Source organism: Hydractinia symbiolongicarpus, chromosome 7 (genome assembly GCF_029227915.1).
Source record: "Hydractinia symbiolongicarpus strain clone_291-10 chromosome 7, HSymV2.1, whole genome shotgun sequence".
Classification (NCBI taxonomy): Eukaryota; Metazoa; Cnidaria; class Hydrozoa; order Anthoathecata; family Hydractiniidae; genus Hydractinia; species Hydractinia symbiolongicarpus.
This window is the reverse complement of record NC_079881.1, coordinates 6,777,444-6,791,985: the sequence shown is the minus strand read 5'-3', so window position 1 is coordinate 6,791,985 and position 14,542 is coordinate 6,777,444. Positions and strand designations below refer to the sequence as shown.

Genomic DNA, 14,542 nt, shown 5'->3' with positions numbered 1-14,542 from the left:
CACATAATTACACAATCGGAGGTTTTAATGATATCCTGGCCTGTTGGCCTATTAGTATGATTCTCGCTTCAGGTGCGAGATGTCGCAGGTTAAACTCCCGCACAGGCCCAATTGCTTATCGCAAATTTGTGCATAAGGCTATATTCTACTGTAAAGGGTAATAACCAATCAACTGACAATTGCTGAAGAATATTTTGGTTGAGCTTTTTCGTGGCTTGGATTGTATGGTTGTCTTGACAATTCAAGAAATAATATCCAACATTCATGTTATGAATGTTTTGAAGAAAAAACAACATTTTTTGTGTTCTGTGTGATGGATATTTCACGTAAGACCATGAACAAGTTTTTGCCTAAATTTATTAGATGATTCGTATGGCCTGTTGGTCTAGTGGTATGATTCCCGCTTAGGGTGCGAGAGGTCCCGGGTTCAACTCCCGGACAGGCCCAACTAAAAATCACACATAATTGGTATGGTGAAGCATTCGGTGAAGCATTTACTATCTCTGGAATGACGATTCTCGAAATGAATTCTTGACAGAGTTGCTTTATGGATTCGTTTCAAAAATGTTACTTTACATTTTTACAAATCAACATTACACTCCAATTTGTCTGTATGCATTGCCCACGAGGAAGCTATTTGTAACCTCTTTCCTACAAAAATTCAGTAATCCTCCCTCCATATAATGACACAATCGGAGGTTTCAATGATATCCTGGCCTGTTGGTCTATTAATATTATTCTCGCTTCTGGAGCGAGATGTCGCAGGTTAAACTCCCGCACAGGCCCAATTGATTATCGCAAATTTGTGCATTAGACTATATTCTATTGTAAAGGGTAATAACCAATCAACTGACAATTGCTGAAAAATATTTTGGTTGAGCTTTTTCGTGGTTTGGATTGTATGGTTGACTTGACAATTCAAGAAATAATATCCAACATTCATGTTATGAATGTTTTGAAGAAAAAACAACATTTTTTGTGTTCTGTGTGATAGATATTTCACGTAAGACTTTAAACAAATTGTTCCCTAAATATTTTAGATGATTCGAATGGCCTGTTGGTCTAGTGGTATGATTCTCGCTTAGGGTGAGAGAGGTCCCGGGTTCAACTCCCGGACAGGCCCAACTAAAAATCACACATAATTGGTAAGTGTCATAAGATTCGGTGAAGCATTTACTATCTCTGGAATGAAGATTCTCGAAATGAATTCTTGACAGAGTTGCTTTATGGATTCGTTTCAAAAATGTTACTTTACATTTTTACAAATCAACATTACACTCCGATTTGTCTGTATGCATTGTCCACGAGGAAGCTATTTGTAACCTCTTTCCTACAAATTTTCAGTAATCTTCTCTGCACATAATTACACAATCGGAGGTTTCAATGATATCCTGGCCTGTTGGCCTATTAGTATGATTCTCGCTTCAGGTGCGAGATGTCGCAGGTTAAACTCCCGCACAGGCCCAATTGCTTATCGCAAATTTGTGCATAAGGCTATATTCTACTGTAAAGGGTAATAACCAATCAACTGAGAATTGCTGAAGAATATTTTGGTTGAGCTTTTTCGTGGCTTGGATTGTATGGTTGTCTTGACAATTCAAGAAAAAATATCCAACATTCATATTATGAATGTTTTGAAAAAAAAACAGCATTTTTTGTGTTCTATGTGATGGATATTTCACGTAAGACCTTGCACAATTGTTCCCTAAATATTTTAGACGATTCCTATGGCCTGTTGGTCTAGTGGCATGAGTCTCGCTTAGGGTGCGAGAGGTCCCGGGTTCAACTACCGGACAGGCCCAACTAACAATCACACATAATTGGTAAGTGTCATAAGCTTCGGTGAAGCATTTACTATCTCTGGAATGACGATTCTCGAAATGAATTCTTGACAGAGTTGCTTTATGGATTCGTTTCAAAAATGTTACTTTACATTTTTACAAATCAACATTACACTCCGATTTGTCTGTATGCATTGCCAACGAGGAAGCTATTTGTAACCTGTTTCCTACAAATATTCAGTAATCCTCCCTCCATATAATGACACAATCGGAGGTTTCAATGATATCCTGGCCTGTTGGTCTATTAGTATGATTCTCGCTTCTGGTGCGAGATGTCGCAGGTTAAACTCCCGCACAGGCCCAATTGCTTATCGCAAATTTGTGCATAAGGCTATATTCTACTGTAAAGGGTAATAACCAATCAACTGACAATTGCTGAAGAATATTTTGGTTGAGCTTTTTCGTGGCTTGGATTGTATGGTTGTCTTGACAATTCAAGAAATAATATCCAACATTCATATTATGAATGTTTTGAAAAAAAATCAGCATTTTTTGTGTTCTATGTGATGGATATTTCACGTAAGACCTTGCACAATTGTTCCCTAAATATTTTAGACGATTCCTATGGCCTGTTGGTCTAGTGACATGATTCTCGATTAGGGTGTCAGAGGTCCCGGGTTCAACTCCCAGACTGGCCCAACTACAAATCACACATAATTCGTTAGTGTCATAAGCTTCGGTGAAGCATTTATTATCTCTGGAATGATGATTCTTGACAGAGTTGTTTTATGGATTCGTTTCAAAAATGTTACTTTACAATTTTACAAATCAACTTTACACTCTAATTTGTCTGTGTGCATTGCCCACGAGGAAGCTATTTGTAACCTCTTTCCTACAAATATTCAGTAATCCTCTCTGCAAATAATGACACAATCGGAGGTTTCAATGATATCCTAGCCTGTTGGTCTATTAGTATGATTCTCGCTTCTGGTGCGAGATGTCGCAGGTTAAACTCCCGCACAGGTCCAATTGATTATCGCATATTTGTGCATTAGACTATGTTCTACTGTAAAGGGTAATAACCGATCAACTGACAAATGCTAAAAAATATTTTGGTTGAGCTTTTTCGTGGCTTGGATTGTATGGTTGACTTGACAATTCAAGAAATAATATCCAACATTCATGTTATGAATGTTTTGAAGAAAAAACAACATTTTTTGTGTTCTGTGTGATGGATATTTCACGTAAGACCATGAACAAGTTGTTGCCTAAATTTTTTAGATGATTCGTATGGCCAGTTGGTCTAGTGGTATGATTCTCGCTTAGGGTGCGAGAGGTCCCGGGTTCAACTCCCGGACAGGCCCAACTAAAAATCACACATAATTGGTAAGGTGAAGCATTCGGTGAAGCATTTACTATCTCTGGAATGACGATTCTCGAAATGAATTCTTGACAGAGTTGCTTTATGGATTCGTTTCAAAAATGTTACTTTACATTTTTACAAATCAACATTACACTCCGATTTGTCTGTATGCATTGCCCACGAGGAAGCTATTTGTAACCTCTTTCCTACAAATTTTCAGTAATCTTCTCTGCACATAATTACACAATCGGAGGTTTTAATGATATCCTGGCCTGTTGGCCTATTAGTATGATTCTCGCTTCAGGTGCGAGATGTCGCAGGTTAAACTCCCGCACAGGCCCAATTGCTTATCGCAAATTTGTGCATAAGGCTATATTCTACTGTAAAGGGTAATAACCAATCAACTGACAATTGCTGAAGAATATTTTGGTTGAGCTTTTTCGTGGCTTGGATTGTATGGTTGTCTTGACAATTCAAGAAATAATATCCAACATTCATATTATGAATGTTTTAAAAAAAAACAGCATTTTTTGTGTTCTATGTGATGGATATTTCACGTAAGACCTTGCACAATTGTTCCCTAAATAATTTAGACGATTCCTATGGCCTGTTGGTCTAGTGGCATGATTCTCGCTTAGGGTGCGAGAGGTCCCGGGTTCAACTCCCGGACAGGCCCAACTAACAATCACACATAATTGGTAAGTGTCATAAGCTTCGGTGAAGCATTTACTATCTCTGTAATGACGATTCTCGAAATGAATTCTTGACAGAGTTGCTTTATGGATTCGTTTCAAAAATGTTAATTTACATTTTTACAAATCAACATTACACTCCGATTTGTCTGTATGCATTGCCCACGAGGAAGCTATTTGTAACCTGTTTCCTACAAATATTCAGTAATCCTCCCTCCATATAATGACACAATCGGAGGTTTCAATGATATCCTGGCCTGTTGGTCTATTAGTATGATTCTCGCTTCTGGTGCGAGATGTCGGAGGTTAAACTCCCGCACAGGCCCAATTGCTTATCGCAAATTTGTGCATAAGGCTATATTCTACTGTAAAGGGTAATAACCAATAAACTGACAATTGCTGAAGAATATTTTGGTTGAGCTTTTTCGTGGCTTGGATTGTATGGTTGTCTTGACAATTCAAGAAATAATATCCAACATTCATATTATGAATGTTTTGAAAAAAACCAGCATTTTTTGTGTTCTATGTGATGGATATTTCACGTAAGACCTTGCAAAATTGTTCCCTAAATATTTTAGACGATTCCTATGGCCTGTTGGTCTAGTGACATGATTCTCGATTAGGGTGCCAGAGGTCCCGGGTTCAACTCCCAGACTGGCCCAACTACAAATCACACATAATTCGTAAGTGTCGTAAGCTTCGGTGAAGCATTTATTATCTCTGGAATGATGATTCTTGACAGAGTTGTTTTATGGATTCGTTTCAAAAATGTTACTTTACAATTTTACAAATCAACTTTACACTCTGATTTGTCTGTGTGCATTGCCCACGAGGAAGCTATTTGTAACCTCTTTCCTACAAATATTCAGTAATCCTCTCTGCAAATAATGACACAATCGGAGGTTTCAATGATATCCTAGCCTGTTGGTCTATTAGTATGATTCTCGCTTCTGGTGCGAGATGTCGCAGGTTAAACTCCCGCACAGGTCCAATTGATTATCGCAAATTTGTGCATTAGACTATGTTCTACTGTAAAGGGTAATAACCGATCAACTGACAAATGCTAAAAAATATTTTGGTTGAGCTTTTTCGTGGCTTGGATTGTATGGTTGACTTGACAATTCAAGAAATAATATCCAACATTCATGTTATGAATGTTTTGAAGAAAAAACAACATTTTTTGTGTTCTGTGTGATGGATATTTCACGTAAGACCATGAACAAGTTGTTGCCTAAATTTTTTAGATGATTCTTATGGCCTGTTGGTCTAGTGGTATGATTCTCGCTTAGGGTGCGAGAGGTCCCGGGTTCAACTCCCGGACAGGCCCAACTAAAAATCACACATAATTGGTATGGTGAGGCATTCGGTGAAGCATTTACTATCTCTGGAATGACGATTCTCGAAATGAATTCTTGGCAGAGTTGCTTTATGGATTCGTTTCTAAAATGTTACTTTACATTTTTACAAATCAACATTACACTCCGATTTGTCTGTATGCATTGCCCACGGGGAAGCTATTTGTAACCTCTTTCCTACAAATATTCAGTAATCCTCCCTCCATATAATGACACAATCGGAGGTTTCAATGATATCCTGGCCTGTTGGTCTATTAGTATGATTCTCGCTTCTGGTGCGAGATGTCGCAGGTTAAACTCCCGCACAGGCCCAATTGCTTATCGCAAATTTGTGCATAAGGCTATATTCTACTGTAAAGGGTAATAACCAATCAACTGACAATTGCTGAAAAATATTTTGGTTGAGCTTTTTCGTGGCTTGGATTGTATGGTTGAATTGACAATTTAAGAAATAATATCCAACATTCATGTTATGATTGTTTTTTCGAAAAAATAACATTTTTGTGTTCTGTGTGATGGATATTTCACGTAAGACCTTGAACAAGTTGTTCCCTAAATATTTTAGACGATTCCTATGGCCTGTTGGTCTAGTGGCATGATTCTCGCTTGGGGTGCGAGAGGTCCCGGTTTCAACTCCCGGACAGGCCCAACTACAAATCACACATAATTGGTAAGTGTCATAAGCTTCGGTGAAGCATTTAATATCTCTGGAATAACGATTCTCGAAATGAATACTTGACAGAGTTGTTTTATGGATTCGTTTCAAAAATGTTACTTTACAATTTTACAAATCAACTTTACACTCCGATTTGTCTATATGCATTGCCCACCAGGAAGCTATTTGTAACCTCTTTCCTACAAATTTTCAGTAATCTTCTCTGCACATAATTACACAATCGGAGGTTTCAATGATATCCTGGCCTGTTGGTCTATTAATATGATTCTTCTCGCTTCTGGTGCGAGATGTCGCAGGTAAAACTCCCGCACAGGCCCAATTGCTTATCGTAAATTTGTACATAAGACTATGTTCTACTGTAAAGGGTAATAACCAATCAACTGACAATTGCTGAAAAATATTTTGGTTGAGCTTTTTCGTGCCTTGGATTGTATGGTTGTCTTGTCAATTCAAGAAATAATATCTAACACTCATGTTATGAATGTTTTGAAGAAAAAGCAACATTTTTTGTGTTCTGTGTGATGGATATTTCACGTAAGACCATGAACAAGTTGTTGCCTAAATTTTTTAGATGATTCGTATGGCCTGTTGGTCTAGTGGTATGATTCTCGCTTAGGGTGCGAGAGGTCCCGGGTTCAACTCCCGGACAGGCCCAACTAAAAATCACACATAATTGGTAAGGTGAAGCATTCGGTGAAGCATTTACTATCTCTGGAATGACGATTCTCGAAATGAATTCTTGACAGAGTTGCTTTATGGATTCGTTTCAAAAATGTTACTTTACATTTTTACAAATCAACATTACACTCCGATTTGTCTGTATGCATTGCCCACGAGGAAGCTATTTGTAACCTCTTTCCTACAAATATTCAGTAATCCTCCCTCCATATAATGACACAATCGGAGGTTTCAATGATATCCTGGCCTGTTGGTCTATTAGTATGATTCTCGCTTCTGGTGCGAGATGTCGCAGGTTAAACTCCCGCACAGGCCCAATTGCTTATCGCAAATTTCTGCATAAGGCTATATTCTACTGTAAAGGGTAATAACCAATCAACTGACAATTGCTGAAAAATATTTTGGTTGAGCTTTTTCGTGGCTTGGATTGTATGGTTGAATTGACAATTCAAGAAATAATATCCAACATTCATGTTATGATTGTTTTTTCGAAAAAATAACATTTTTGTGTTCTGTATGATGGATATTTCACGTAAGACCTTGAACAAGTTGTTCCCTAAATATTTTACACGATTCCTATGGCCTGTTGGTCTAGTGGCATGATTCTCGCTTGGGGTGCGAGAGGTCCCGGTTTCAACTCCCGGACAGGCCCAACTACAAATCACACATAATTGGTAAGTGTCATAAGCTTCGGTGAAGCATTTACTATCTCTGGAATGACGATTCTCGAAATGAATTCTTGACAGAGTTGCTTTATGGATTCGTTTCAAAAATGTTACTTTACATTTTTACAAATCAACATTACACTCCGATTTGTCTGTATGCATTGCCCACGAGGAAGCTATTTGTAACCTCTTTCCTACAAATTTTCAGTAATCTTCTCTGCACATAATTACACAATCGGAGGTTTTAATGATATCCTGGCCTGTTGGCCTATTAGTATGATTCTCGCTTCAGGTGCGAGATGTCGCAGGTTAAACTCCCGCACAGGCCCAATTGCTTATCGCAAATTTGTGCATAAGGCTATATTCTACTGTAAAGGGTAATAACCAATCAACTGACAATTGCTGAAGAATATTTTGGTTGAGCTTTTTCGTGGCTTGGATTGTATGGTTGTCTTGACAATTCAAGAAATAATATCCAACATTCATATTATGAATGTTTTAAAAAAAAAACAGCATTTTTTGTGTTCTATGTGATGGATATTTCACGTAAGACCTTGCACAATTGTTCCCTAAATAATTTAGACGATTCCTATGGCCTGTTGGTCTAGTGGCATGATTCTCGCTTAGGGTGCGAGAGGTCCCGGGTTCAACTCCCGGACAGGCCCAACTAACAATCACACATAATTGGTAAGTGTCATAAGCTTCGGTGAAGCATTTACTATCTCTGGAATGACGATTCTCGAAATGAATTCTTGACAGAGTTGCTTTATGGATTCGTTTCAAAAATGTTAATTTACATTTTTACAAATCAACATTACACTCCGATTTGTCTGTATGCATTGCCCACGAGGAAGCTATTTGTAACCTGTTTCCTACAAATATTCAGTAATCCTCCCTCCATATAATGACACAATCGGAGGTTTCAATGATATCCTGGCCTGTTGGTCTATTAGTATGATTCTCGCTTCTGGTGCGAGATGTCGGAGGTTAAACTCCCGCACAGGCCCAATTGCTTATCGCAAATTTGTGCATAAGGCTATATTCTACTGTAAAGGGTAATAACCAATCAACTGACAATTGCTGAAGAATATTTTGGTTGAGCTTTTTCGTGGCTTGGATTGTATGGTTGTCTTGACAATTCAAGAAATAATATCCAACATTCATATTATGAATGTTTTGAAAAAAACCAGCATTTTTTGTGTTCTATGTGATGGATATTTCACGTAAGACCTTGCAAAATTGTTCCCTAAATATTTTAGACGATTCCTATGGCCCTTTGGTCTAGTGACATGATTCTCGATTAGGGTGCCAGAGGTCCCGGGTTCAACTCCCAGACTGGCCCAACTACAAATCACACATAATTCGTAGGTGTCGTAAGCTTCGGTGAAGCATTTATTATCTCTGGAATGATGATTCTTGACAGAGTTGTTTTATGGATTCGTTTCAAAAATGTTACTTTACAATTTTACAAATCAACTTTACACTCTGATTTGTCTGTGTGCATTGCCCACGAGGAAGCTATTTGTAACCTCTTTCCTACAAATATTCAGTAATCCTCTCTGCAAATAATGACACAATCGGAGGTTTCAATGATATCCTAGCCTGTTGGTCTATTAGTATGATTCTCGCTTCTGGTGCGAGATGTCGCAGGTTAAACTCCCGCACAGGTCCAATTGATTATCGCAAATTTGTGCATTAGACTATGTTCTACTGTAAAGGGTAATAACCGATCAACTGACAAATGCTAAAAAATATTTTGGTTGAGCTTTTTCGTGGCTTGGATTGTATGGTTGACTTGACAATTCAAGAAATAATATCCAACATTCATGTTATGAATGTTTTGAAGAAAAAACAACATTTTTTGTGTTCTGTGTGATGGATATTTCACGTAAGACCATGAACAAGTTGTTGCCTAAATTTTTTAGATGATTCGTATGGCCTGTTGGTCTAGTGGTATGATTCTCGCTTAGGGTGCGAGAGGTCCCGGGTTCAACTCCCGGACAGGCCCAACTAAAAATCACACATAATTGGTATGGTGAGGCATTCGGTGAAGCATTTACTATCTCTGGAATGACGATTCTCGAAATGAATTCTTGGCAGAGTTGCTTTATGGATTCGTTTCAAAAATGTTACTTTACATTTTTACAAATCAACATTACACTCCCATTTGTCTGTATGCATTGCCCACGGGGAAGCTATTTGTAACCTCTTTCCTACAAATATTCAGTAATCCTCCCTCCATATAATGACACAATCGGAGGTTTCAATGATATCCTGGCCTGTTGGTCTATTAGTATGATTCTCGCTTCTGGTGCGAGATGTCGCAGGTTAAACTCCCGCACAGGCCCAATTGCTTATCGCAAATTTGTGCATAAGGCTATATTCTACTGTAAAGGGTAATAACCAATCAACTGACAATTGCTGAAAAATATTTTGGTTGAGCTTTTTCTTGGCTTGGATTGTATGGTTGAATTGACAATTCAAGAAATAATATCCAACATTCATGTTATGATTGTTTTTTCGAAAAAATAACATTTTTGTGTTCTGTGTGATGGATATTTCACGTAAGACCTTGAACAAGTTGTTCCCTAAATATTTTAGACGATTCCTATGGCCTGTTGGTCTAGTGGATGATTCTCGCTTGGGGTGCGAGAGGTCCCGGTTTCAACTCCCGGACAGGCCCAACTACAAATCACACATAATTGGTAAGTGTCATAAGCTTCGGTGAAGCATTTACTATCTCTGGAATAACGATTCTCGAAATGAATACTTGACAGAGTTGTTTTATGGATTCGTTTCAAAAATGTTACTTTACAATTTTACAAATCAACTTTACACTCCGATTTGTCTATATGCATTGCCCGTCTAGTGACATGATTCTCCATTAGGGTGCCAGAGGTCCCGGGTTCAACTCCCAGACTGGCCCAACTACAAATCACACATAATTCGTAAGTGTCATAAGCTTCGGTGAAGCATTTATTATCTCTGGAATGATGATTCTTGACAGAGTTGTTTTATGGATTCGTTTCAAAAATGTTACTTTACAATTTTACAAATCAACTTTACACTCTAATTTGTCTGTGTGCATTGCCCACGAGGAAGCTATATGTAACCTCTTTCCTACAAATATTCAGTAATCCTCTCTGCAAATAATGACACAATCGGAGGTTTCAATGATATCCTAGCCTGTTGGTCTATTAGTATGATTCTCGCTTCTGGTGCGAGTTGTGGCAGGTTAAACTCCCGCACAGGCCCAATTGATTATCGCAAATTTGTGCATTAGACTATGTTCTACTGTAAAGGGTAATAACCGATCAACTGACAAATGCTAAAAAATATTTTGGTTGAGCTTTTTCGTGGCTTGGATTGTATGGTTGACTTGACAATTCAAGAAATAATATCCAACATTCATGTTATGAATGTTTTCAAGAAAAAACAACATTTTTTGTGTTCTGTGTGATGGATATTTCACGTAAGACCATGAACAAGTTGTTGCCTAAATTTTTTAGATGATTCGTATGGCCTGTTGGTCTAGTGGTATGATTTTCGCTTAGGGTGCGAGAGTTCCCGGGTTCAACTCCCGGACAGGCCCAACTAAAAATCACACATAATTGGTAAGTGTCATAAGATTCGGTGAAACATTTACTATCTCTGGAATGACGATTCTCGAAATGAATTCTTGACAGAGTTGCTTTATGGATTCGTTTCAAAAATGTTACTTTACATTTTTACAAATCAACATTACACTCCGATTTGTCTGTATGCATTGTCCACGAGGAAGCTATTTGTAACCTCTTTCCTACAAATATTCAGTAATCCTCCCTCCATATAATGAGACAATCAGAGTTTCAATGATATCCTGGCCTGTTGGTGTATTAGTATGATTCTCGCTTCTGGTGCGAGATGTCGCAGGTTAAACTCCCGCACAGGCCCAATTGCTTATCGCAAATTTGTGCATAAGGCTATATTCTACTGTAAAGGGTATAAACCAATCAACTGACAATTGCTGAAAATTATTTTGGTTGAGCTTTTTCGTGGCTTGGATTGTATGGTTGAATTGACAATTCAAGAAATAATATCCAACATTCATGTTATGATTGTTTTTTCGAAAAAATAACATTTTTGTGTTCTGTGTGATGGATATTTCACGTAAGACCTTGAACAAGTTGTTCCCTAAATATTTTAGACGATTCCTATGGCCTGTTGGTCTAGTGGCATGATTCTCGCTTGGGGTGCGAGAGGTCCCGGTTTCAACTCCCGGACAGGCCCAACTACAAATCACACATAATTGGTAAGTGTCATAAGCTTCGGTGAAGCATTTACTATCTCTGGAATAACGATTCTCGAAATGAATACTTGACAGAGTTGTTTTATGGATTCGTTTCAAAAATGTTACTTTACAATTTTACAAATCAACTTTACACTCCGATTTGTCTATATGCATTGCCCTCCAGGAAGCTATTTGTAACCTTTTTCCTACAAATTTTCAGTAATCTTCTCTGCACATAATTACACAATCGGAGGTTTCAATGATATCCTGGCCTGTTGGCCTATTAGTATGATTCTCGCTTCTGGTGCGAGATGTCGCAGGTTGAACTCCCGCACAGGCCCAATTGCTTATCGCAAATTTGTGCATAAGGCTATATTCTACTGTAAAGGGTAATAACCAATCAACTGACAATTGCTGAAAAATATTTTGGTTGAGCTTTTTCGTGGCTTGGATTGTATGGTTGACTTGACAATTCAAGAAATAATATCCAAAATTCATGTTATGAATGTTTTGAAGAAAAAACAACATTTTTTGTGTTCTGTGTGATGGATATTTCACGTAAAACCATGTACAAGCTGTTGCATAAATGTTTTGACGATTCCTATGGCCTGTTGTTCTAGTGGCCTGATTCTCTCTTAGGGTGATAGAGGTCCCGGGTTCAACTCCCGGACAGGCCCAACTACAAATCACACATATTGGTAAGTGTCATAAGCTTCGGTGAATCATTTACTATCTCTGTAATGACGATTCTGGAAATGAATTCATGAATGAGTTGTTTTATGGATTCGTTTCAAAAATGTTACTTTACAATTTTACAAATCAACTTTACACTCCGATTTGTCTATATGCATTGCCCACGAGGAGGCTATTTGTAACCTAATTCTTACAAATATTCAGTAATCATCTCTGCACATAATGACAAAATCGGAGGTTTTAATGATATCCTGGCCTGTTGGTCTATTAGTATGATTCTCGCTGCTGGTGCGAGATGTCGCAGGATGAACTCCCGCGCAGGCCCAATTGCTTATCGCAAATTTGTGCATAAGACTATATTCTACTGTAAAGGGTAATAACCAATCAACTGACAATTGCTAAAAAATATTTTGGTTGAGCTTTTTCGTGGCTTGGATTGTATGGTTGACTTGACAATTCAAGAAATAATATCCAACATTCATGTTATGAATGTTTTGAAGAAAAAACAACATTTTTTGAGTTCTGTGTGATGGATATTTCACGTAAAACCATGTACAAGCTGTTGCATAAATGTTTTAGACGATTCCTATGGCCTGTTGTTCTAGTGGCCTGATTCTCTCTTAGGGTGATAGAGGTCCCGGGTTCAACTCCCAGACAGGCCCAACTACAAATCACACAAATTGGTAAGTGTCATAAGCTTCGGTGAATCATTTACTATCTCTGTAATGACGATTCTGGAAATGAATTCATGAATGAGTTGTTTTATGGATTCGTTTCAAAAATGTTACTTTACAATTTTACAAATCAACTTTACACTCCGATTTGTCTATATGCATTGCCCACCAGGAAGCTATTTGTAACCTCTTTCCTACAAATTTTCAGTAATCTTCTCTGCACATAATTACACAATCGGGGGTTTCAATGATATCCTGGCCTGTTGGTCTATTAATATGATTCTCGCTTCTGGTGCGAGATGTCGCAGGTTAAACTCCCGCACAAGCCCAATTGCTTATCGCAAATTTGTGCATAAGACTATGTTCTACTGTAAAGGGTAATAACCAATCAACTGACAATTGCTGAAAAATATTTTGGTTGAGCTTTTTCGTGGCTTGGATTGTATGGTTGTCTTGTCAATTCAAAAAATAATATCCAACATTCATGTTATAAATGTTTTGAAGAAAAATCAACATTTTTTGTGTTCTGTGTGATGGATATTTCACGTAAGACTTTGAACAAGTTGTTCCCTAAATATTTTAGACGATTCCTATGGCCTGTTGGTCTAGTGACATGATTCTCGATTAGGGTGCCAGAGGTCCCGGGTTCAACTCCCGGACTGGCCCAACTACAAATCACACATAATTCGTAAGTGTCATAAGCTTCGGTGAAGCATTTATTATCTCTGGAATGATGATTCTTGACAGAGTTGTTTTATGGATTCGTTTCGAAAATGTTACTTTACAATTTTACAAATCAACTTTACACTCTGATTTGTCTGTGTGCATTGCCCACGAGGAAGCTATTTGTAACCTCTTTCCTACAAATATTCAGTAATCCTCTCTGCACATAATGACACAATCGGAGGTTTCAATGATATCCTAGCCTGTTCGTCTATTAGTATGATTCTCGCTTCTGGTGCAAGATGTCGCAGGTTAAACTCCCGCACAGGCCCAATTGATTATCGCAAATTTGTGCATTAGACTATATTCTACTGTAAAGGGTAATAACCAATCAACTGACAATTACTAAAAAATATTTTGGTTGAGCTTTTTCGTGGCTTGGATTGTATGGTTGACTTGACAATTCAAGAAATAATATCCAACATTCATGTTATGAATGTTTTGAAGAAAAAACAACATTTTTTGTGTTCTGTGTGATGGATATTTCACGCAACACCATGAAAAAGTTGTTGCCTAAATATTTTAGATGATTCGTATGGCCTGTTGGTCTAGTGGTATGATTCTCGCTTAGGGTGCGAGAGGTCCTGGGTTCAACTCCCGGACAGGCCCAACTAAAAATCACACATAATTGGTAAGTGTCATAAGATTCGGTGAAGCATTTACTATCTCTGGAATGACGTTTCTCGAAATGAATTCTTGACAGAGTTGCTTTATGGATTCGTTTCAAAAATGTCACTTTACATTTTTACAAATCAACATTACACTCCGATTTGTCTGTATGCATTGCCCACGAGGAAGCTATTTGTAACCTCTTTCCTACAAATATTCAGTAATTCTCCCTCCATAAAATGACACAATCGGAGGTTTCAATGATATCCTGGCCTGTTGGTCTATTAGTATGATTCTCGCTTCTGGTGCGAGATGTCGCAAGTTAAACTCCCGCACAGGCCCAATTGATTATCGCAAATTTGT

At 38.0% G+C, this 14,542-nt stretch overlaps 13 non-coding genes across 13 annotated transcripts; all 13 read left to right on the top strand.

The window, feature by feature from the left end:
* Positions 1-374: 374 nt before the first annotated feature.
* Positions 375-446, top strand: Trnap-agg (transfer RNA proline (anticodon AGG)). The gene has a single exon. It is a non-coding gene; the product is annotated as a tRNA-Pro (tRNA).
* A 605-nt stretch (positions 447-1,051) lies between these two features.
* Trnap-agg (transfer RNA proline (anticodon AGG)) lies at positions 1,052-1,123 on the top strand. Its single transcript has one exon. It is a non-coding gene; the product is annotated as a tRNA-Pro (tRNA).
* Positions 1,124-3,073: 1,950 nt separating this feature from the next.
* On the top strand, positions 3,074-3,145 carry Trnap-agg (transfer RNA proline (anticodon AGG)). Its single transcript has one exon. It is a non-coding gene; the product is annotated as a tRNA-Pro (tRNA).
* Positions 3,146-3,748: 603 nt separating this feature from the next.
* Trnap-agg (transfer RNA proline (anticodon AGG)) lies at positions 3,749-3,820 on the top strand. Its single transcript has one exon. It is a non-coding gene; the product is annotated as a tRNA-Pro (tRNA).
* A 1,271-nt stretch (positions 3,821-5,091) lies between these two features.
* Trnap-agg (transfer RNA proline (anticodon AGG)) lies at positions 5,092-5,163 on the top strand. The gene has a single exon. It is a non-coding gene; the product is annotated as a tRNA-Pro (tRNA).
* Positions 5,164-5,767: 604 nt separating this feature from the next.
* On the top strand, positions 5,768-5,839 carry Trnap-ggg (transfer RNA proline (anticodon GGG)). Its single transcript has one exon. It is a non-coding gene; the product is annotated as a tRNA-Pro (tRNA).
* Positions 5,840-6,449: 610 nt separating this feature from the next.
* Trnap-agg (transfer RNA proline (anticodon AGG)) lies at positions 6,450-6,521 on the top strand. The gene has a single exon. It is a non-coding gene; the product is annotated as a tRNA-Pro (tRNA).
* A 604-nt stretch (positions 6,522-7,125) lies between these two features.
* Positions 7,126-7,197, top strand: Trnap-ggg (transfer RNA proline (anticodon GGG)). The gene has a single exon. It is a non-coding gene; the product is annotated as a tRNA-Pro (tRNA).
* Positions 7,198-7,803: 606 nt separating this feature from the next.
* Trnap-agg (transfer RNA proline (anticodon AGG)) lies at positions 7,804-7,875 on the top strand. Its single transcript has one exon. It is a non-coding gene; the product is annotated as a tRNA-Pro (tRNA).
* A 1,271-nt stretch (positions 7,876-9,146) lies between these two features.
* On the top strand, positions 9,147-9,218 carry Trnap-agg (transfer RNA proline (anticodon AGG)). Its single transcript has one exon. It is a non-coding gene; the product is annotated as a tRNA-Pro (tRNA).
* A 1,512-nt stretch (positions 9,219-10,730) lies between these two features.
* Positions 10,731-10,802, top strand: Trnap-agg (transfer RNA proline (anticodon AGG)). The gene has a single exon. It is a non-coding gene; the product is annotated as a tRNA-Pro (tRNA).
* Positions 10,803-11,407: 605 nt separating this feature from the next.
* Trnap-ggg (transfer RNA proline (anticodon GGG)) lies at positions 11,408-11,479 on the top strand. The gene has a single exon. It is a non-coding gene; the product is annotated as a tRNA-Pro (tRNA).
* A 2,628-nt stretch (positions 11,480-14,107) lies between these two features.
* On the top strand, positions 14,108-14,179 carry Trnap-agg (transfer RNA proline (anticodon AGG)). Its single transcript has one exon. It is a non-coding gene; the product is annotated as a tRNA-Pro (tRNA).
* Positions 14,180-14,542: the final 363 nt, after the last annotated feature.